Source organism: Phallusia mammillata, chromosome 6 (genome assembly GCF_965637545.1).
Source record: "Phallusia mammillata chromosome 6, kaPhaMamm4.hap1.1, whole genome shotgun sequence".
Taxonomy (NCBI): domain Eukaryota; kingdom Metazoa; phylum Chordata; class Ascidiacea; order Phlebobranchia; family Ascidiidae; genus Phallusia; species Phallusia mammillata.
In genome coordinates, this window is record NC_137257.1 from 8,071,291 (window position 1) to 8,095,942 (window position 24,652).

Sequence of the window (24,652 nt, forward strand, 5' to 3'; positions counted from 1 at the left end):
AAGCGCACATCGTCATCATTCGCAAGGAACGACCGTTAAAATTAAGGCGCGCTGACATACAGACAAGCACCTTTCGGTTATAAAACACGAACGGTTTGACATAAATTCAAACGGTTTTCACTGGCCAACTCCAAATTGCACTCAGATACAGCATGCAAAGTTATAGGTCATTCCAATGAGTGAATCGGAAATGAGAAGCGCACATGGTCATTTTGGGCAGGTCACGACCGTTAAAAATTAAGGCGAGCTGACATACAGACAAAGACTTTTCGGTTATAAAACACGAACGGTTTGACATAAATTCAAACGGTTTTCACTGGCCAACTCCAAATTGCACTCAGATCAGACTTGCAAGTCGGGCCGGGCTTTTCGGGCCGGGTTCGGGTTCGGGCCGGGTTCGGGCCGGGTTCGGGCTTAGGTATTTGTGAGAAAACGGGCTTAAAACGGGCCTGACTTTGCGTTTCGTGACCGCCATTTTTTTTAAATAAAATCACTCAGGTAAGTAACAGTCTGTGGCTTTGACCTCATGCTCACCCTACTTTCAAAGGTATTGTTTACGCCATTGTCCACTATTGTTCATGGTGTTTGTTGTGTTTCCCTTATTTCTTTCTCACCCTTTGTTGCAAGGCTTTCGTGGATAGGCCTGTCAATCAAAATTTCGGGCCTAAACGGGCTTCTCAAAAACGTTTCGGGTTCGGGCCGGGTTTCGGGCTTGTGCTTTCGGGTTCGGGCCGGGTTCGGGCTCAGATTTCGGGCCCGCTTGCAACTCTGACTCAGATACAGCATGCAAAGTTGTAGGTCATTCCAATGAGTGAATCGGAATTCAGAAGCGTACATGCTCATTATTCGCAAGGAACGACCGTTAAAATTAAGGCGAGCTGACATATAGACAAGCAACTTTCGGTTATAAAACACGAACGGTTTGACATAAATTCAAACGGTTTTCACTGGTCATCTACAAATTGCAGTCAGATACAGCATGCAAAGTTGTAGGTCATTCCAATGAGTGAATCGGAATTCAGAAGCGTACATGCTCATTATTCGCAATGAACGACCGTTAAAATTAAGGCGCGCTGACATATAGACAAGCAACTTTCGGTTATAAAACACGAACGGTTTGACATAAATTCAAACGGTTTTCACTGGCCAACTCCAAATTGCACTCAGATACAGCATGCAAAGTTATAGGTCATTCCAATGAGTGAATCGGAAATGAGAAGCGTACATGCTCATTATTCGCAATTAACGACCGTTAAAATTAAGGCGAGCTGACATACAGACAAGCACCTTTCGGTTATAAAACACGAACGGTTTGACATAAATTCAAACGGTTTTCACTGGCCAACTCCAAATTGCACTCAGATACAGCATGCAAAGTTATAGGTCATTCCAATGAGTGAATCGGAAATGAGAAGCGCATATGGTCAATTTGGGCAGGTCACGACCGTTAAAAATTAAGGCGAGCTGACATACAGACAAAGACTTTTCGGTTATAAAACACGAACGGTTTGACATAAATTCAAACGGTTTTCACTGGCCAAATCCAAATTGCACTCAGATACAGCATGCAAAGTTCCAGGTCATTCCAGAAAGTAAATCGGAAATGAGAAGCGTACATGCTCATTATTCGCAATAAACGACCGTTAAAATTAAGGCGCGCTGACATACAGACAAAGACTTTTCAGTTATAAAACACGAACGGTTTGACATAAATTCAAACGGTTTTCACTGGTCATCTACAAATTGAAGTCAGGTGGAGCATACAAAGTTTCAGGTCATTCCAATGAGTAAATCGGAAATGAGAAGCGTACATGCTCATTATTCGCAATAAACGACCGTTAAAATTAAGGCGCGCTGACATACAGACAAAGACTTTTCGGTTATAAAACACGAACGGTTTGACATAAATTCAGACGGTTTTCACTGGCCAACTCCAAATTGAAGTCAGATGGATCATACATAGTTTCAGGTCATTCCAACGAGTGAATCGGAATTCAGAAGCGTACATGTTCATTATTCGCAAGGAACGACCGTTAAAATTAAAGCGCGCTGACATACAGAAAAGCACCTTTCGGTTATAAAATACGAACGGTTTGACATAAATTCAAACGGTTTTCACTGGTTGATTATACTAAATGTTTCTTACTTTTCAAAGCTATTATTTAAACAGACATTTAGCGAAATTTAATTTGTAAATACAAATTCTTATGTTATGAATAGAAACGAAAGTAATTAAACCGTTCCTCAAACTTTCAGTCAAGGCTGTGCAATCTGCGGCCGTACGGCCACATTAAAATATATGTACTGGCGGCCGTGATGTAATTAAATTTCCTTTGCCAAAACTTTTGATTTTCAAATTGCCCGAAACAGATGTTGTGTTACTGAAAAGAGTGTTACCAGCCTAGCAGTCATATGCGTCAGTCTTTTTGTAGGCCTATTGTGTGCAAACAATACGATAAAAACAGGTAGTAAAAGCATCACAATATAGATTATGACGTAATAAACATTAAAACTGATCTTTATTGTGCAACTCAATCTGTTCATCAAGTTGTAAATTAATGTGATAATAAATCCGGACCCCCCCCTTTTCAAAAAGTTTTGCGTAAATTAAATAGGCCCAAATCGTTTCCGTTTTCCGCTGATAACAGGGAGTCGTTATCTCAAAGCCCTGAGCCTTCAAACTCTTGTATTCGTTTGTTATCTAATCGCCAATTGTGACGTAACAAGGGTTTAATAAGGAGTTTTATGCGCTAACAATCGGAAAGTTACGTTCCGGCTAGAACGCTGGTTGCAATTTCTTGGATATCAAACTGTTTTTGCATTTGTATTGTTTCGACCTGCCAAATACGTAATAGTTTTGTCCCAAACATTAGATCGATGTTAATCGAGTTATGTTATTAGGGTACACGGAATTTGCGACTGCCACAATTTATGCCTTCTACAGTTACCAACTTTAGTGCATTCGTGACATTGCGCAACTTAACAGTAGCATTATCGCTTTAGAAAGGCGTTCATTCCTTGAGAATCTGTTCCCCCTTCTTAAGCAACGATTTTGATAACCTGACGCTTATCGCTTATCGCTTATCTTGCAGCTGCAGTTTTGCTGAGTAAGCTAGATAGCAGCGGCAAAATCAGGAAACTACAAAGCTGTTGCAAAAATTATTTTTTCTTTCTGTCAATTGGAGTTGGTGGCAGTTTAACATGTGAATTACGTATTCAGTCTCGTGCGGTCTAGCGTGTTTGCAAACACTTTTCGTAACAAAACTCCTTTTCAAATAGTACTTTTCGTAACAATTTTTTTTCCAGCTAACACTTTTCCGTAACAAACTTTTCTTACGGCTTTTTGCGAGCTAAATTTATTCAAAACCGATAATTTTTGCAACTTAAAGGATGGTTGAAGCTAACAGTTCATGTAACAAAATTTTCTTACAACGAACACTTTTCGTAACAAAATTTTGTTCCATCTAGCACTTTTCCGTAACAAAATTTTCTTACAGCTATAGCTTTTTGCGAACTCATTTTATTTGAAACCGATGATTTTCGCAACTTAAAGTATGTTTCAAACTAACACTTTTCGTAACAAAATTTTGTTCCACCTAACAGTTTGTGTAACAAAATTTTGTTCCAAATAAAATTTTTTGTAACAGAAGTCTGTTCCAACTAACACTTTTCGTAACAAAACTTTTTTCCAGCTAACACTTTTCGTAACGAAATTTTGTTCCAACTATATCTTTTTGTAACCAAACTTTGTTCCAACCAACGCTTTTCCGTAACAAATTTTCTTAGAGCTTTAGCTTTTTGCGAGCTAAATCTATTGAAAACCGATTATTTTCGCAACTTAAAGTATGTTTCAAACTAACACTTTTCGTAAAAAAATTTGTTCCAGTTAACACTTTTCGTAACAAAATTTTGTTACAGCTAACACTTTTCGTAACAAAATTTTGTTACGGCTAACACTTTTCCGTAACAAAATTTTGTTCCAACTAACACTTTTCGTAACAATTTTGTTCCAACTAACACTTTTCGTAACAAAATTCTGTTACAGCTAAAGCTTTTTGCGAGCTAATTTCGTTTAAAACCGATGATTTTCGCAACTTAAAGTATGTTTCAAACTAACACTTTTCGTAACAAAATTTTGTTACAGCTAACACTTTCCGTAACAAAATTTTGTTCCAGCTAAGACTTTTCGTAACAAAATTTTGTTCCAGCTAACACTTTTCGTAACAATTTTGTTCCAACTAACACTTTTCGTAACAAAATTTTTTTCAAACTAACCCTTTTTGTAACAAAATTAACACTTGTTGCCTCAAAATTTTGTTCCAACTAACACTTTTCCGTAACAAATTTTCTTAGAGCTTTAGCGTTTTGCGAGCTAAATCTATTGAAAACCGATTATTTTCGCAACTTAAAGTATGTTTCAAACTAACACTTTTCGTAACAAAATTTTGTTACAGCTAACACTTTTCGTAACAAATTAACACACTTTTCCGTAACAAAATTTTGTTCCCACTAACACTTTTCGTAACAATTTTGTTCCAACTAACACTTTCCGTAACAAAATTTTGTTCCAGCTAACACTTTTCGTAACCATTTTGTTCCAACTAACACTTTCCGTAACAAAATTTTGTTCCAGCTAACACTTTTCGTAACAAAATTTTGTTCCAGCTAACACTTTTCGTAACAAAATTTTCTTTCAACTAACACTTGTTGCCTCAAAATTTTGTTCCATCTAACACTTTTTCGTAACAAATTTCCTTAGAGATCTAACGTTTTGCGAGCTAAATTGATTGAAAACCGATGATTTTCGCAACTTAAAGTATGTTTCAAACTAACACTTTTTTGTTACGGCTAACACTTTTCCGTAACAAAATTTTGTTCCAACTAACACTTTTCGTAACAATTTTGTTCCAACTAACACTTTTCCGTAACAAAATTTTGTTACAACTAACACTTTTCGTAACAAAATTTTGTTACAGCTAACACTTTTCGTAACAAAATTTTGTTACAACTAACACTTTTCGTAACAAAATTTTGTTACAGCTAACACTTTTCGTAACAATTTTGTTCCAACTAACACTTTTCGTAACAATTTTGTTCCAACTAACACTTTTCCGTAACAAGATTTTGTTCCAAGTAACACTTTTCCGTAGCAAAATTTTGTTACAGCTAACACTTTTCGTAACAATTTTGTTCCAACTAACACTTTTCGTAACAATTTTGTTCCAACTAACACTTTTCCGTAACAAAATTTTGTTCCAACTAACACTTTTCCGTAGCAAAATTTTGTTACAGCTAACACTTTTCGTAACAATTTTGTTCCAACTAACACTTTTCGTAACAATTTTGTTCCAACTAACACTTTTCCGTAACAAAATTTTGTTCCAACTAACACTTTTCGTAACAATTTTGTTCCAACTAACACTTTCCGTAACAAAATTTTGTTACGGCTAAAGCTTTTTGCGAACTCAATTTATTTGAAACCGATGATTTTTGCAACTTAAAGTATGTTTCAAACTAACCCTTTTTGTAACAAAATTTTGTTCCAACTAACACTTTTCGTAACAATTTTGTTCCAACTAACACTTTTCGTAACAAAATTTTGTTCCAGCTAACACTTTTCGTAACAATTTTGTTCCAACTAACACTTTTCATAACAATTTTGTTCCAACTAACACTTTTCCGTAGCAAAATTTTGTTCCAGCTAACACTTTTCGTAACAATTTTGTTCCAACTAACACTTTTCGTAACAAAATTTTGTTCCATCTAACAGTTTTCGTAACAAAATTTTGTTCCACGTAACAGTTTTCGTAACAATTTTGTTCCAGCTAACACTTTTCGCAACAAAACTTTGTTCCAACTAACACTTTTCCGTGACCAAATTTTCTGCTAACAGATACCTTTTCTAACACATTTTAGTTCCAGCTAACACTTTTCCGTAACAAAATTTTGTTCCACCTAATAGTTTTGTAACGTAATTTCTTCCAATTAAAAATTTTGTATCAAAATTTTGTGACAGGTAACACTTTTCGGAACGAGATTCAATTTGTATGGTTTAACCATGTATGTGCAGATTTAAAACACAAAATGTTTAAAATATGCTTAAAAAATTCTCTTTGTCGCCATCTAATGAACAAAAAAATACGGTAACAAAATTTTTTGTTACCCCCAATTTAACGATGTTTTTCTGTTCAAAAATTTTCGTTACGACATACCAGAAATTTTTGTAACTTGGAACAAAATTCGGAACAAAATTTTCGTTCCGAAACGAAATTGTTCATTTTGGAACGAAATTTTGTTACTCGGAACGGTTTCGCTAACGGTATTTCCGAGTTAATGGAAAATTGCATTATGCGCCATTACCAGGTGCAGGCCATCTGCTGGAGCCCCCATATACACCGTTTTGTGTTAGAAATCCAGTATCTTCTTTGGGGGTTGTTCTTGAAATGGGTGGAAGTAAAATCCCCCATTGCTAGGCCCAGATCGATTGTTGGAGCACATCTATTAACTTTCTAAATATAACTTTCTGTCAACCATACCCTAAACGTACAAGTTTGCTCAAACATACACTTACACAAAGTAGCACTCTTGGAAGAAAATTTGCTTTTTGGACATTTGTTCCATACCAACATCTTTGGCACAAAAGTTTTACTGAAGTAATGCAAACTGATGCACTTGAAAAGAAGGTGTAGAGGTGCACTGATTATGGTTCGGTGAAAACGAAAAATTACAGTCATCAAGATTGGGTAGGAAACAATAGCACATTTCCATTCTATGCGTTATAAACTACAAATATTACATTATGCAACACTGTATACGGCTGCAGCATGTAGGACATATTCTTTCATTATCCTGTTCTTGAGTGGTGTCTTTAGGTAGCTTAAGTGAAGTATTGGATTCAGTAGAATGCCTGCAGATTTTTATACAGATTGTTATATGTTTTCTCGATCAATATTTGTATACCCTTTACCTCACGATACTGTCGTTTTTATCCAAGGCCTCTTTGTTTGGTTCAAAACGGCGTGATGGTTGCCTGGATATTGGTGGTGGTTGTCGAAATAGGTCAAATCTTTATCAGAGTAAAAATAAGTTTTGTTACTTTGCTTATAAAATGATAGGCTGCAGACTGTGCACACTATTTCGATCTATAAGGTCCCATCGGTGCAGCTGGTAACAAGAGATCGGCCGTATTGACTATAGTGTAGCAATCCAACATCACACCAGGTTGTTGGGAGAAACAAGCGTGTGCACTGTTTTATCGTTTATTGGCTTGATGCTTTACGCTTATTACATAACTTACCATTTTAATTAATATATTCTTGAAGCCCTTACCTCTCAGTAGAATTGTTTTCTATTACAGGTAGAAAAGTGGGTTCGTTTGTTTCAATATGTCGTAGCAAAGGTATTGACTTTTCTGGTTGCTTGACTGGCTCAGATCTGCTAAATGTTTAGAATGGAATAGTACATTATCATAGAAAGTATTATTCTTTTTAAGTACGAACCTTGGTTTAAACATTGGTACAGAAACGTCGTCAAATGTGTGTTCATGCGTGATGTCACGCCTCACGCGTATGCTTGTTCCATCGTTGTTGGTCGTGAACTTGTCTTCTTCTATGTACGCTACACGTTTTACTTTGATAGTTTCCAGGCAACCTCGTTTTTGCAGAACACGAAATACATAAAGTCTTCTGTTGTCAATGCTATACCACTTGTTGTTTTCCTTGCAAACTCGAATGGGTGGTATTTTGTTTCTGTCGGTAAAGTTGCGTTCGATTTCTTCAATCAAACCGTTCACACTTGGACCATCTTGAAATCTGTTATGTATACTATCTTGCGTGAACCTCACTTCATACGGTTTAAGGTAAAAGTACCCTCCATACGACATGACCAGCTTTGGCTTCAGCAAATGCCGTATGCCCAACCAAATGGGCGAGTGTATATTTTTCTTATAGGTTTTTCCCCGTACGGCAACGCTTAGTTGATATTGTGGTATTTCGTCACCGGACAAAGGACAACATTTTCGCGTGATGTATTCGGTTTCTTTACCCAGGCCACTTGACAAGAGCACATTCAACGGCTTCAGCCATGTCTGGGTTAACCATTAGGCAAAGTCAGAACATGCGTGGGACATCGCGAAAACTCTTTCTGTAGTATTTTTGATGATATCCTGGATTTTGCATCAGGCACCGCACTTTTCAAGTTGACCTTACGTTCTCTTCTATGAACGTGAAATTGCAACCATGCATTTCCAGTGTGTGCCATCTTCTATGAATCTAAACGTTGAGATCTAAACGTTTAGTACGAAACAACAATATTTTTGTCAAATTAGTTAAACGCCGTACCGCTGTATCGGGCACTAAAAAGTAAGTTTGGAAAGTAAGTTACTTGTTCATTTTGTTTTTCAGAACAGAAACGGATAGTCCCTCTAACGTCCCTTCTTTCCATCGTGAATTACAACTTAATCGCTTTCTGTGAATTCACGTATTATAACGTTTTGTAATAACAGAGAAATCTCAATTAACCTTGATCGACAATTTGCACCTTTAACAACGTTATTGCGTCTGTTCTTGGTGTGATGTTTGTTTAGCAGTCATTGCGTTGTCACATGTTATCATCAGGCAAACAAACCCAACTTAAACAAGATAACTTTCACAGGCTGCATCTCCGTCATGTACTGAACTGGAAACGGTTCTGATGGATTGGTTGGCCAAAGGAATGGACCTTCCTGAGTTTTTTATTCACAATGGAACGGGCCCAGGAGGAGGAGTGATTCAAGGTAATTTTCTCTAAAATGGTTAATGACAAAACAAGTCGATTAGCAACAAGTCTTTGAAGCAATGAAAAGTACATCAGTAATTGTTTTTCTCGCGTTAGGAACAGCCAGCGAAGCAACCTTAATGACGCTGCTAAGTGCGAGGAGCAAGGAAATTCGATCACAATTATCAAAGGATCCCCAACAATCGCACCACGATATCAACAAACGTTTTGTAGCGTATGCTTCAAATGTCAGTCATTCGTCTGTTGAAAGAGCAGGTAGGATCAGTTGAAAATGATTGCGTTGTTTCTATTACTCTGTAAAGAGTATCTAATGAGCACCAAGTCTTCCAAAACAAATAGGTTGTTCGTTACTCTTCGCAAGCAAATTGAACTAAAGGCTGTTTTAAAATGTTTAAGGCAAAAATAGCGTTGGTTGACATGAGACTTCTAGAAGCAGATGATGAAGGATCACTAAGAGGCAAAACACTTTTGGAGGCAATAGAAGAAGACAAGAGAAATGGGAGGATACCATTATATGTAAGAAATTTTACTAACACATTTTGTGCATCTTGTAGCACATTAGTTTGTTTTAAATTATTTTGGAAAGCTTTTCATGTTCTATATAGGTTTGTGCAACGATTGGAACAACGGCGTGCTGTACGTACGACAATTTAATGGAAATCGGATCTATTTGTAAGTTTTTTCAAGAGCTTCTTGTTAAGCAGGTTTTATGATAATTAGTAAGGTGTTTAATATGTCCTACTCTGTGTTTTTGTTGTCAATCAAGGCGAAAAAGAAGGGATTTGGCTTCATATCGATGCAACTTATGCTGGAAGTGCTCTTCTTTGTCCAGAACTTCTATATATTGCAAAGGGTTTGGAGGTGCGTGTATATAATCAAGAATGTTTTCAATAAAACCCATGCATATACTGTTAACCAATTTTAGTCACTTTTTTAGTTTGCCAGTTCCTTCAATTTTAACCCTCACAAGTGGATGATGGTAAACTTCGACTGTTCCGCATTATGGTAAGTATTTTTGAAGTTTGTATAGTAATGAATGACAAACTTCTGTCCTAAAGTGCGACGATTTTATGCTAACCTAATTAGCAACCAAATCGATAAATGAAGCCAATTTAAAAAGGAGGCGGCAACCTTGTTGGCATTGCGGACCGTTATAATCAAAGCTTCAATTTGGTCGCGGACCGTTATTAAAAAAAATTGTTTAGCAATTTTACGGCTCATATAAGTTATGTGTTTGGACTAGACAACTGACCTTTACAAGGGCTAGTTCAAAAATGTTTCAACGCATTAAACCTGAAAAAGAATATGGTCCGGTAACGAACTCCTCGCGTGGCAGCCTGGTGGGTTCCAACCACTGTGTAAAAGAACACTAAATTTGACAGTTGTGTTTTTCAGGTTCAAAGACAGCACTTATGCAATCAATGCAATGAATGTAGATCCCTTATATCTACGCCACGAAGAAAAAAAGCAATGCAATCGATTACATGGTACATATTTCGTACTTGTTTGCTTTTTGTTTGAAATAATCAAATATTAAATTTCAATATGATTTTGTTGTAGCATTGGCAAATACCGTTGGGTCGCAGGTTTCGCGCCATTAAACTTTGGTTCGTTTTGCGGATGATTGGTTTGGAAGGACTTCGAAGTCACATTAGAAGGAGGATTGCAGAAGCAAAACACTTCGAAAGTTTGGTGGCAAAAGGCAAACGATTTGAAATCATGTTTCCTGTTACCCTTGGTCTTGTTTGTATTCGTTTGAAGATCGAAAAGTGGGACAATGAGGTAAAAAATGGCAGAAGACGAGTTGGCCCGACTTAAATTTTTATTTTAGAACATTAAACCTTGCATCATTGCCAAACGGCTGAACCCTTCAAAAAACAATGTAAAATTTAAAATGTTTTTCCGATAAAAATCATATTTTTTGAAAATAGTTTCACTTCGGAGATTTTTTCGATCCGTATCAATTTCGCATGTTATGATTTCCACATGTTTATGTTTTTTTTTTTTTTTTTTTTTGTAACCACCTGTAACCTTATTCTGCATTCTGCATGGTCCGAGCGTTTATAGCGGCAACTAAATAAACAACTGTCGTTTTTGCATACTTACACACAGGAAAATCTTCCAACACCCCACGACAGTCTAACATTTTGATTAATTCCGATAGGTGGCGCGAATAAGTGAAAACTTGCGCTATTTGGGGTGAGGTAAGGTATGCGTGAAAAAAAATTACTTAAATTTTAAACTCTGTCTTTGCAGTAATTTTTTAAAAACTTTCTTCCTAAACGCCCATCCATCTTTGAATGCAAGATAAACAATTTATGCCTTTGCCTCACCTATCGAAACTTAGCTAAATGTGGGTCTGCTGTAAGTGTTGTTGGTAGCTCTATACCCTAAATCAGTCGGGTCTTACAAGATATTGCTTTGTTCTAGAAATCAAATGAAGTGAACAAAAAGTTGTATGATGCAATACACGCCGATAGAAGATTCTTCTCACTCCATCCAGTGTCAAAGATAAGTTTTTCATTCGAATCGCAACAGGGTCGTCTAACTGCACCACCGCTAAACTGGATGAGTGTTGGGCAGTTATACTGGAAATGGCTTCAAAGTTGCTGGATGAAAACATTTCTGAAGATAAGTATTTTTGCCTGTTGGAATGGATCCTTTGCTCCGAGAAAGTACAAAAACCTTGTTATAAGCTTATAACCATTTTTGTGTACAATTTTTTTAAAACTTTTCTAATTTTCGGCCTAACCTATAAAACACCCAAGATACTCATACAAATACAACAGTTCAAGACCTTTTTGCCTAACATGCTCTTTATTGTTTCAGTTTACTACATTATTTGTCGTTTTTTTATTGTGTCACATAGTTGATTTTACTTTCACGTTTCGTAACTATTTTTTTCATGTTTCGTATATTATACTGGATGATTTGGACAGTCTTTACTTTCAAACGTAAGCTATTAAAGAAAAAACGAAGATATTCTTAAGTTACCTCTCTAAGTTCCAAAGTTGAATTTTCTACTTAAACGTTCTTAAATGTAAATAAGTGTTAAAATAATTCAGGTTTGTACTGTTCTCATTGTTGCAATAAACTTTTAATGTTTTCTTTTTCCTAGCCTAAAAGAGAACACTGCCTCAGGTGCGGGTATGGATAAACGGTGTGTTGTATTAACGTAAAGTCTGGTTTATATTCACAAAGGCGGTACTAGAGCAACTACTTGATAATGTAATTCTAAAATTTGAGTGTGTTTTCAGTTTTTGTTTTAATATACGAAAAACAATCTTTATGTGCACGTGTATCCGAGAAATTGTTGACGAACAATTTTCGTTTTGTGATGCGAACATAGTTCTTAAGACCAGAGAGTCGAACCACTTGTCATATGGTTCAGGTTCGGTTCTGGTTCACTTTGTTTTGTTTTTAGGGGTTCGGGTGCGGTTCAGGTTTTAATCATCCATGTTTGCGGGTTCGGGAGTTGTTACCCATCATCTACATGGCCTTATAAAACTCCAAAATTGTTTTGACCTAGTTTTGATTGGATACTGTCTCTTGGTCATTTGTTATATGTAGGTTCACAAATCAATTTTCAAGTATCCGCATTCAGCGGTGGTGTTGTAGAATGTGTCTCAACCTTTCGAGGGTTCGAACAAGTTTTGCCATAACTTCATCGCTTACAGAAGATACTGAAAAGCAATAAACATCACAGGGCATGTCAAAAACAAATATCGTTGTATCTTTGGAAGTTGCCAAGTCATTGAAACCTATCATAGACTCAAACAGTAAAAGACAAATCTACTTAGTAGAAGGTCTTTATGTCGTAAAACTTAAACTTAAAGTTGTTTTCAATGCAGAGGGTTACAATTGACACAAAATATTACAGTGTTGCATTTGCTCACAGGAACAGAAGATACTAAAAACATTTAGGTGAAATATATATTACCGCTAGCTTTAAGTGATTTTTAGCGCCAGCCTTAGCGTTTAAGTCTCTTTGCCACGTCATATAGTTCGTGACTCCCGTACAGTAACCCCCAAAGCCTGTGGACCCCTGCTAATCAAAAACGTAGACATAAGTCCAAGGTTTTGTCACAGAGCATGATGCATTATTTGAGACGAAATGGTCAAAGAAAGTCATGTTGACAACTCGAATAAAAGCACCTCCAAAGAGGCCACGGACCCCGACTGAGAAACGCTGGTCTGTGCTGATTTTGGCTAACAGAAGTTTTTAAAAAAAATAATTTTTGGCATTGTAAAGGTTGCATTTCAGTTTAATATACAATGTATTTAAATATACAACATTTCATGAGTCATGTTTACCGTTTACTCGTTATGCCTGAGTAACATTTCCACATAATTAACTACTTCCAAGAACCATATGGTCTGTTTCCTTTTCAACCACACACCCCTCATTTTTGTCGCGCCTGAACAAGTGTCAAAGAAAACAATGAGTACCATTCCCTACAATGGCCCGATGTGCTTTGATGCTTTCTTATTGTTTTGCACAGCGTACAAGCATCTTTTAGGTCGTTAATTAAACAACTGACTAAACCAAGTGTGACAAAAAGAAGACGTCCGATAAATCTGCCACGTGTTTATAACGCATTCGCCCATTCTGCGAAACTTGAAGTTCACTGAGATCGCATGCTGTTCTGTTCACCCAGCGCTAGGCGGTTGCGAGCAATTGTTATCTCCAAGGGCATTTCACAAACCATTACACAACGACATTGCTGTTTTTGCAAATTTTGCGTAGCTAATAACAAGACAATCTACAAGCACACAAACAATTTCTACAAAAATACATATTTATTCTACAAATAACATAATGCCTAAAAACATTCAAAAGATTTTAAACAAGACTTTTTACTGGGATGAAAATTTACTTTTTTGGACATTTCTTAGCAACATCGTTAGCACAAACGTTTTACTTGTGTTATCATTTCTGAAGCATTACAAAACTTGAGTTGTATGTGAGGAAATGTAAATTGATGTACTTGAGAAGGGAGGTGGTGTACAAGTACACTGATATTTTTGGTGAAGCAACAATATCACATACCATTTCTGTGCGTTATAAACTAAAATTTTATGCAACACTATACAGCCACTTTACATTATGCAACACTGTACAGGGCAGCAGCAGCAACAGAAACTGCTGCAACGTTTAGGACATGTTGTTTCAGTATCTTGTTCTTGAATAGTGTCGTTAACCGATTGTTCTTGCTGCTGAACTACGCGAACTTGCTGATCTACAGTACGAGGTTGGCTTAACACAGGAGGTTTGCAAGTTTGGTTTGCCAATGGCACGGTGAATGGGTGCTCTTCGTGGTAACTACTGCTTCTTGAAGGCAGCTTACGTGAAGTATTGGATTCAATAAAACGCCTGCAATATACCGTTTGTGATACGTATTGTCGATCAATATTTTTGTACTCTTTACCTCTCGATACTGTCGTGTTTATTTATGCGATGAAAGACGTCCTGGTTTGGTTCACAACGGGGTGATGGCTGCCTTGACATTTCAGGTTGTCGGAATGGTCGAAATCTTAATTAGAGTAAAATATGTCCCCTTCAACAACTTGTATTTTTTTGTTGATATATAATCTTAAAATTCTTACCCCTCATTAGATTGGCGTTCCATCCCTGGAAGACCAATGGATTTGTTCGGTTCAAAATGAGGTGGCCGAGTACTTGACGTTTCTGGTTGCTTTATTGGATGAGATCTCCTAAATGTTTAGAATAGAACAATACATTATTCCAGAAAAGATGACAATGTTTAAATATGAACCTCGATTTGTTCTTTGGTACAGTAACGTCGTCAAATGCGTGGTCATACGCGTTGCCCCCCCCCCCCCCCCTTACACGTATGCTCGCTCCATTGTTTTTAGTTGTGAACTTTTTCTTCCAAATGTTTCGCACAGGTTTTACTTTAATAGTTGTCAAGCAACCTCGTTTTTGCAGCACACGAAAGACATAAAGTCTCCTATTGTCAATGCTATACCAATTTTCGTTTTTTTTACCAACTTTAATTGGCGGTATTTTGTTTACGTCGGTCAAGTTGCGTTCGATTTGTTCAATTAAATCGTTCACACTTCCAGCACTTTTTCTAAATCTGTGACTTATAGTATCTTGCGTGAACCTGACTTCAGACGGTTTAAGGGATAAGTACGCTCCATACGACATGACCAGCTTTGGCTTCAGAAACAGCTGTGAACTCAACCAAATGGACCAGCGTTTAGTTTTCTTATAGGTTATTCCCCGTACCGCGACGCTTAGTTGATATTGTGGTATGTCGATGAGACAAAGGACAACGTTTTCACGTGATGTATTCGATTTCTTTACCCAAGCCAAGAGCACATTCAACGGCTTCAACCAGGGCTTGGTTAACTATAAGTCAAACTAAGAAAGGGGATCACAGAAACTCTTCCTTTCTTATTTTTAATAATGTCCTGGATTTTGCACCGTGTCCCCAATTTTTCCAGTTGACGCACCTTGCGTTTCCAATGGATGTCTTAGTCTATGAATGTAAAATTACAACCATACATTTTCAGTGGGGACCGTATTGGGCACTAAGAATATGCTTACGGTCTCTAAATGGCTTGATTCGGCCTAGGTTAAATACAGTCGTAACAATAGGAACAAACCTATTTTGCGACGTGTCTGTGTTCACAAAATAGAATCGTTGCCAATCAGGCCCAAAACGTTGTGGTTAGGAAAGTACTTGTTGATTTTATTTTTTTAGAGCAGAAACGGATAGTCCCTCTGTAACGTCCCTCCTTTCAATCGTGAACTACAAATAAATTGCTTTCTGTGAAATCATGTAATTGTAATAACGGGGAAATCTCACTTAACCTTGATCAACAATTTGCGGCTTTTACAACGTTATGGCTTATGTTCTTGGTGTGATGTTTGTTTAACGTTGCCATGTATTTTCATCAGGCAAACAAACCTAACTTAAACGAGATTTTTTACAGGCTGCATCTCCATCATGCACTGAAGTGGAAACAGTTATAATGGATTGGTTGGCCAAAGCAATGAACCTACCCGAGTTTTTTCTTCACAATGGAATAGGCTCTGGAGGAGGAGTGATTCAAGGTTATTTGCATTTTGCTTACTTTCAAAAAATTAATTAGCAACAAGTCCGTGAAGCAATGGAAAGCAAATCAGTAATTGTTTTTCTTGTGTTTCATCAGGTACAGCCAGCGTGGCAACCTTAATGACGCTGCTAAGTGCAAGGAGCAAGGAAATACGCTGACAGTTATCAAATGATCCACAACAATCACAATACGATATCAACAAACGTTTTGTTGCTTATGCTTCAAATGTCAGTCATTCGTCTGTTGAAAGAGCGGGTAGTTCCTTTCCTTTCCCGAGCCACTATTGAAAATCCAATGGTAGTGTTGTTGCTATTACTTTGGTGAAGAGTATCTAATGAACGCCAAGTCCTTCGGAACAAATAGGTCGTTCGTCACTCTTCGCAAGTAATTGAACTAAAAGTTGTTCCAAAACTTTCAGGCAAAATAGCGTTGGTTGACATGAGACGTCTAGAAGCAGATGATGAAGGATCACTAAGAGGTAAAACACTTTTGGAGGCAATTGAGGAAGACAAGAGAAATGGGAGGATACCATTATATGTAAAAAATTGTACTGAGACCTTTAGTGCATCTATGTACTGACACACTGTGTACATTAATTCATTTAAAATTATTTTAGGAATGGAATGCTTTCCATGTTACATATAGGTTTTTGTGCTACAATTGAAACAACGGCTTGCTGTACGTACGACAATTTAATGGAAATCGGAGCTATTTGTAAGTTTTTCTTTTCAACTAACATATTTTTAGAGCATGTTTTAAGATATTTCGCAACGTGTTTAACATGTCTATAACTATAACTGTATTTTTGTTGCACCACAAAGCGAAAAAGAAGGGATTTGGCTTCACATTGATGCAGCTTATGCCGGGAGTGCTCTTCTTTGTCCAGAACTTCGATATACAGTATTGCAAAGGGTTTAGAGGTGCGCGCATTTGAATAAGAATAAGAAATCCATGCATGTTAATCAACTTTAGTCACTTTGTTACAGCGAAAATTAATTGTTCGGTGCAGCGAGCTACTAAGCAATTTACGCTCGTGGGCTCCGCTCTGTATTTTGTTCACTCTGTGCCTAAAGGGTTATTTGTATTCCTGCGCGGTTTAATTACATTCCTTAGTTCCGCTTAAAGTCTCTCGTTTTCGTGTTGCTTTCCTCAGTTGTAGTTTTCGCGTTTACTTGACATTTTGTGTTAACTTCTATTTTACATTACAGGACTTATAGTGTCGATCTCTGTTGCTTAAAGCTAATAAACTGTATTACGTTTATGTAGCCAATTACTGCAATTTAAGCAACAGAAGATATCCGATGGACAAGCTGCTTTTACGCCCGAACACTTTGACGATAGAACCTGAAGCTCCAAATGCTGGCAGACACTTTACGCATTGGCTTCGCACTGTTACAGATTACATTGACCATCTCTCTGAAGGCGAAAACACCGTTACTGCCGCTCACAAGAAACGAATTATTATAAACTGTCTATCACCTGATGCTTTTTCTTATGTAGAAGATGCCGATTCTTTTGAAGATATCGTCGTGGCACTAAAGCGAATATACCTGAAAAAGAAGAACAACGTATTTGCTAGATATCTACTTGTGAGTCGCATTCAAAATTCCGACGAATCCATATCTGAATATCTACGCGAACTGAAAACTCTTGCCAAAGATTGCACCTTTACTTCTGTGACTGCTGATCAATACAAAGACGACTTAACGCGAGATGCCTTCATTAGTGGTATTTCTTCTTCTTCGATTAGGCAGCGTCTTTTAGAAATTGAAGATTTAAACCTACTTAAAGCCGCCGAAATCGCTGAAAATCTTGCCAAATCACAGCAACAATCTCTCTTGATGGGTAAAAATTCATTAGTTGCTTCGGCACCCTCGGAAAGCGCCGGCGGCAGTACTGAAAGCGCCGCTAGTTCATCTGCTCAGTTGTACCACGATGTGCCTCTGGCCACTGCTCGACGTACAAATCGACCCCGGGCAAAGTCTTGTTATTTCTGCGGTGGTGCAATGCATCGTAGCCGATCTGCTTGTCCGGCTCTTGAAGCTGTGTGTTATAACTGCGGGAAAAGAGGACATTTTTCCCAGGTTTGTCGCAGCAGCCCCTCTTCTAATCAAAGCAGCTCTCGTTTCCGTCCCACCTCAGCTGTGTGTTTCTCTCCACGACGCTATATTTCAAACGCTTTCAAACCTCACTCTCTCGCTGGGGCTCCCCTAAGTCTGGGACCTGCTCTCGTAGACGGCTCGTTGGAGTCTAATCCAGTGAAAGTCTTAATTGATTCTGGTGCCTCCGGTAACTTTATTAGCAAACAGGTAGCTCAGTCACTTCAATTACAGACATCCGGCCCTCATACGCCCATTACTATGGCTTCTTCTTGTTTATCTATCGCCACCTCTGGCTCTACATCGGCTACAATCTCTTTACTAGGCCGTTCGTATTCGCTGACTTTCGGTATTTTAAAAGACCTTTGTGCTGATGTTATTCTTGGGCAAGATTTTCTCCAGAGACATCAAGAAGTGACTTTTTCTATGGGAGGCGCTGAACCCCCGCTTCGCATCGCGTCTGTGGGCGTTTCTTTGTTGGACTTACCCGCTGCAACGCTCAAGCCTCCTCGACTTTTCGAATTTCTTTTGCCTGGTTGTACACCTATTGCCGCTCGGTCTCGCCGATACAGCAAAGAAGACTTGCGCTTTATCAATGCGGAAATAAAACGGCTTCTGAAGTCTGATATCATTGAACCTGCCCGTTCTCCTTGGAGAGCGCCGGTGTTAGTCGTTTCACGAGGTCACAAGAAACGACTCGTCGTTGACTATTCTGTTACGGTCAATAGATATACTCAGTTAGATGCCTATCCTCTACCTAAGATTGAGGAAATTGTAAATTTAATTGCTCAAGATCGATTCTACAGCTGTCTTGATCTCCGTTCTGCTTACCATCAAGTTCCATTGCTGGAAAATGAACGCCCGTATACCGCATTTGAAGCGTGTGGTAGACTTTATCAATACAAACGGCTTCCTTTTGGCGTGACGAATGGCGTGGCTGCCTTCCAACGCGCCATTGATGATTTTATTCAAGACAATAAGTTGCATAAGGTATACGCGTACCTTGATGACATCACCGTTACCGGCGCTACGTTAGAGGAACACGATCTCAACCTTCGTCGTCTTCTTGAAGCTGCTCGCAAAAATAACATTACTATAAATCAAGAAAAGTCCAGAATTAGAACAACTACTTTGGACTTTCTTGGGCATCGTATTTCCTTCAATGAAATTCGACCTGACCCAAATCGTTTGCAACCTTTATTAGAGTTGTCACCTCCAGCTTCACCAAAGGAACTGAAAAAAGTACTAGGAATGTTCTCTTACTACGCTAAGTGGATTAAGAATTTTTCACGACGTGTAGCCCCTCTCTTGAATGCAAAAGACTTCCCGCTAGACGAAGATGCCGTTCTATCATTTAACGATTTAAAAGACGAGCTCGGCAAAGTCACTCTTGGTGCAATTCTTGACGACTGCATTTTTGAAGTGGAAACAGACGCCTCTGATTTTGCTGTAGCTGCTGTCTTGTCGCAAAAGGGACGACCTGTGGCTTTCATGTCTCGTACACTGAACCGTTGCGAACGCAATTACCCCGCTATTGAAAAGGAAGCCTCCGCTATTATTGAAGCTGTAAGAAAGTGGTCGCATTTCTTAAAGGGTCGGCATTTCACTTTAATCACGGACCAAAAATCAGTCGCTTACATGTTTGAACGAAGAAACCGGGGCAAGATTAAAAATGTTAAAATGATATCGTGGAGATTAGAATTGGGCCAATATTCCTACGATATACGCCACCGACCAGGTACACTGAATATTGTTCCCGATGCGTTTTCTCGAGTATGTGCGTCTTCAAAGTCTCTTCAAGATCTTTTTGCACTGCATGAATCCCTTGGACACCCTGGATACGCCCGTATGTATCACTTTGTTAAATCTCACAATTTGCCTTATACTAGTGATGAAACTAAATCGGTTGGTAATAGATGTCGCGTGTGTGCCGAACTTAAGCCACGTTTCTACAAGCCTCAGGCAAGAGAACTGATAAAAGCTACCAAACCGTGGGAAAGGATCAGTATGGACTTTAAAGGTCCTGGCCAGAATCCTTATCTTCTAATCGTTGTAGATGAGTACAGCCGGTATCCTTTTGTTTTTCCTTGCAAGAGAATGACTTCGTCCATCGTTATCGATTGCCTCTCCAACCTATTTTGCCTTTTTGGTTTTCCTGACTATATTCACAGCGACCGAGGAACTTCTTTTCTCAGCGAGGAAACGCGTCAATATTTACTCTCGCGTGGCATCGCTACTAGTCAATCTACGCCATATCATCCTCAAGGTAACAGTCAATGTGAAAAGACAAATCAAACTGTCTGGAAGACGGTAAAACTTTTGCTTCGCAACCGCAATTTACCCGATAGCCGTTGGGAGGAAGTGTTATCTGATGCTCTACATGCCATGCGGACCCTATTGTGCACCGCCACTAATCAAACGCCGCACGAACGCTTTTTTAGTTTTTCCCGCCGAGTCCTGTCCGGTACCTCGATGCCCTCATGGCTACTGAACCGTGGCACTGTACTTCTTCGTAGGTTTGTCCGCTCGAAAGGAGACCCGTTGTGTGATCCTGTGACCTTGCTGGATGCAAATCCATCGTACGCCCATGTGCGGCATTCCAACGGACGGGAAAGCACAGTCTCAACTTCTGACCTGGCTCCTTGTCCGAACTCTTCGAGCTCCGCAGAAGATGAGATATCTTCATCTGAAGATGACGTCGCTGTTGAAGTGGACAGTCCCGCGCCCCTTGAATCTACTGAATCGGCTGACTCACCACCTGGTATTCGTCGTTCTACCCGTGAACGAAAGTCGCCTGCTCGTTATGGCGAGTGGACTGTGTAGTTACCTATTGTGGTGATGTTTTGTGAACATTATTTTTACCGAGGGAGAATGCAGCGAGCTACTAAGCAATTTACGCTCGTGGGCTCCGCTCTGTATTTTGTTCACTCTGTGCCTAAAGGGTTATTTGTATTCCTGCGCGGTTTAATTACATTCCTTAGTTCCGCTTAAAGTCTCTCGTTTTCGTGTTGCTTTCCTCAGTTGTAGTTTTCGCGTTTACTTGACATTTTGTGTTAACTTCTATTTTACATTACAGGATTTATAGTGTCGATCTCTGTTGCTTAAAGCTAATAAACTGTATTACGTTTATGTAGCCAATTCAGCTAGAGTCATTAGGGCACCAGCAAATATCAGAACAAAGTTTGTTCCATCCCCAACCTCCTGTTCACACATTTAACAGGCAATCACAATCATTTTAGCTGCTGGATGTTCAACCTCCAACTCTTTCAAAATAGTTGCAGCATCGTTGGTTACAAACAGTTTCTCGATGTGGTTGATCACCATTTTGTTCATTCCATGTGGCCCGAATGCAGTTTTTGTCGTCTTTGCAAGTTCTCGACAAGCTTTGATATTTCTGTATACTGCTTCATCCAAGCCTTGAAAATGTCGAGCGCCATCCTTTAACATTTGAGAAAACCCCGGGGCTTTTGGAACGTGAAACGCCATCGTCTATTAATGCTGGAATTCAATTTACAAAAATAAAAAATCTAGACTATCTTTACTACTTATTCAAATAGAATGATTTCACTGATTTCAGTTCTCCTTTATTCGTGACGTATTGAAATATTCATCCGCGAGAGAGCATGTGCTTTGAACGCCACGTTTTTGTGAGCTGAGTTAGTTGCAAGGTTTGCAGTCAAGTTAAGTGAAATTATCGTAATTTCTTGTGTTTATTTTGTTTATAGTGAAATTGTAAATGTTAACAGCAATAACTAAAATGCTGAATTGTCAGTTGTGGAACCTCCCGCCGCGTTCTAGTAAAGCCCTGGTTACCCAACAGTTGGTATGTTTTATGTTCTTATTTGATTTTTGTTTAACTTGTGTTAATGTGTATTCTGACCGTAACTGGACAAGTAATTGTAAGTAATTTTAATGTAAAATGTGACTAATTAATGTGGATTTAATTTAAGACATGTATGTACTGTTAAAACTGCTTAATGTGTGATGATCGCTATGACGTCATAATATGTACGTATGGCTTATGTATGTCATTTGTGGTTACAGAAAAACCGTTGCCGTTGCTATTGACGTTGTCGTCTTGCTGTTAGTCGTCAGCGTTACCTTTATAAAAAGAACATTCGTTGCATGTGCAAGAGTGGGTCGTCTTGGAGGACAAGCTGTAGGATGGGCGCGCTTTACAAAAGGGTAGTGTGACGAACGGCGCAGGGCCAGGCTGCGCACCTAGCGGTCGTTACACACTTTTTAGTTTGCCAGTTCTTTCAATTTTAACCCTCACGAGTGGATGATGGTAAACTTTGACTGCTCTGCATTATGGTAAGTATTTTTAGCTTGTACAGCAATGAATGACAAAGTCTAAAATGCCTCGATTTTGCCCGTTTTAACCACCATATCGATAAATAAGGTATGTTAAAGTAGGGGGAGGAGATCTTGTTCGTATTGCGGACCGTTTTAATCAAAGCTGTAATTTTGTCACGGACCGTTGTTTTAATAACAAATGTTTAGCAATGGAAATTTATTACGGCTCTTATAAGTTATATACTTAGACTTTGCAACTGGCCGTTACAACGGACGTGTTCAAAAATGTACCAAAGCATTTAACCTGAAAAAGAATATGGTCCGGTAACGAACTCCTCACGGCCTGGTGGTTGCCAACCACTGTGTAAATAGTAAAAGAACAACAAATTTGAGCAATTTTACTCTTCAGGTTTAAAGACAGCACTTATGCAATCAATGCAATGGATGTTGATCCTTTATATTTGCTGCACGAAGAAAAAAGCAGTGCAATTGATTACATGGTAAATACTTTGTACTTTTTCGTTTTTTGTTTAAATATTAAATATTAAATTTCAAGAAATCTGGTTTTGTTGTAGCATTGGCAAATACCATTGGGTCGCAGGTTTCCAGCCATTAAGCTTTGGTTCGTGTTGCGAATGATTGGTTTGGAAGGACTTCGAAGTCACATTCGAAGGGGGATTGCAGAAGCAAAGCACTTCAAAAGTTTAGTGGAAGAAGACAAACGATTTGAAATTATGTTTCCTGTTACCCTAGGTCTTGTTTGTGTTCGTTTGAAGATCAAAAAATGGGACAATGAGGTAAAGTTGGTAAAAGACAATTCAAAAATATATTATTGAAAGTTCAAAATAATATTTCTCTATTCAAAATAATATAACTTATCTGTAAAAATGTTGACGGTTAGAGTTATTTAGAATAGGGTAAGGTATTTATAAAAAATCAATGAACTATTTTTAAAACTTCTGAAATCTGTTGCTGTAGGTTCCTAAAACTTACTTCCTAGTTTGCCCTCTTGCCTGCTGGGTAAATAATGTAGCTCTTTGCGCCACTTATCGAAATATAACCAAATGTGTGTCTGCCGTGAGATATGGTCTTAGTAACTCTACCCTAAATCAGACGGGTTTTATATGATATTAATTTGTTTCAGCAATTAAACGAATTGAACAGAAAATTGTATGATACAATACACGCCGACAGAAGATTCTTTGTCACTCCATCCAGTGTCAAAGTGAAGTTTTTCATTCGAATCGCAACAGGGTCGTCTAACTGCACCACCGCGAAACTGGATGAGTGTTGGACATATCGGATTTAAAACTGGATATCAGGCCAATTCTAATTCCAACAGGTTGTGCTAAACACAGGGCTCCACCACCTACCGCCGTATGCGTTCTTTGGGCAAATTATGGACTCAAAAATGTATGTGGAAGTATATTGGTTGGAGGTCATGCGTTGATTTCAACATAATTTTAGATTTTAGGGTAAGTCTATGTTGCATTGCATACATAAGGCAGAGATCGGCAACCTTTTAGGCGACACGAGCCAATTTACTTGTCGTTTCCGTGTGTTAATGACCTCGCGTGCCAACGTTTTTCTAAATAAAAGCGGTTCGCGCCAGCAGGTATCAATAATAAAGAGAAAGCAGAGTTTTTTGTGCATGTAAGGCTAAATTTTAAGACAGTGGCATGATAAAAACTATAAATAAGCAGTGTAACAGGTTAAATTGTTACTTCAACATAAACACACAAATCGGTTGGCGTGCCATGAAAAACCACCTAGCGTGCCACAACCTTGGCCCGCGTGCCAGGGGTTGCCGACCCCTGGTGTAAAGAGACGAAATTCAACATGGTGTGATGTTGCGAAACCCAGCATGGTGTGATGGCAAACACAGCAGGTCGGGCTAAGGTTTCTCAAAAAAAAACGGGCCTGAATTGGGCCTAACTTTACACTCTGTGTTAGTATTTTCTAAATTAATTTAAGTACCTATAAGTAGCTAGTTACAGAACCTGACCTAATGTCAAACAGCCCCTTAAACGACTTGTTCAAGATCATTTGTCTATTATTGTCTCTTGTGCTTGCGGTCTTGGTCTTTCCTGATTCTTTAGGTTTAGTGTATAGGCATGTCAATCAAACTTTCGTCCTTAAACAGGCTTCTCAAGAACGAATCGGGTTCGGGCCCGGTTTCGGGCATGTGCCTTCGGGTTCAGGCCAGGTTTGGGCTCCAATTTTAGGCCCGTTTACAACTATTATAACAACACAGACTAACGTTTCGTTTCCATGGCCGTTGGTCCGATCGTAACTTTTTGTTTATTTAGGCAGTTGTTGCCGGTAACTGGCTTTAAACAATTTGTGAAAGTGTGGTTGTCTTTTAAGCCTTTAAAAAGATATCTATGATAAAGTTA

General features: G+C 38.5%; 2 pseudogenes; both read left to right on the forward strand.

The window, feature by feature from the left end:
* The first annotated feature begins 8,237 nt into the window (after positions 1–8,237).
* LOC145234176 (3,4-dihydroxyphenylacetaldehyde synthase 2-like) lies at positions 8,238–14,494 on the forward strand (annotated as a pseudogene).
* Positions 14,495–15,053: 559 nt separating this feature from the next.
* Positions 15,054–23,565, forward strand: LOC145234178 (aromatic-L-amino-acid decarboxylase-like; annotated as a pseudogene).
* Positions 23,566–24,652: the final 1,087 nt, after the last annotated feature.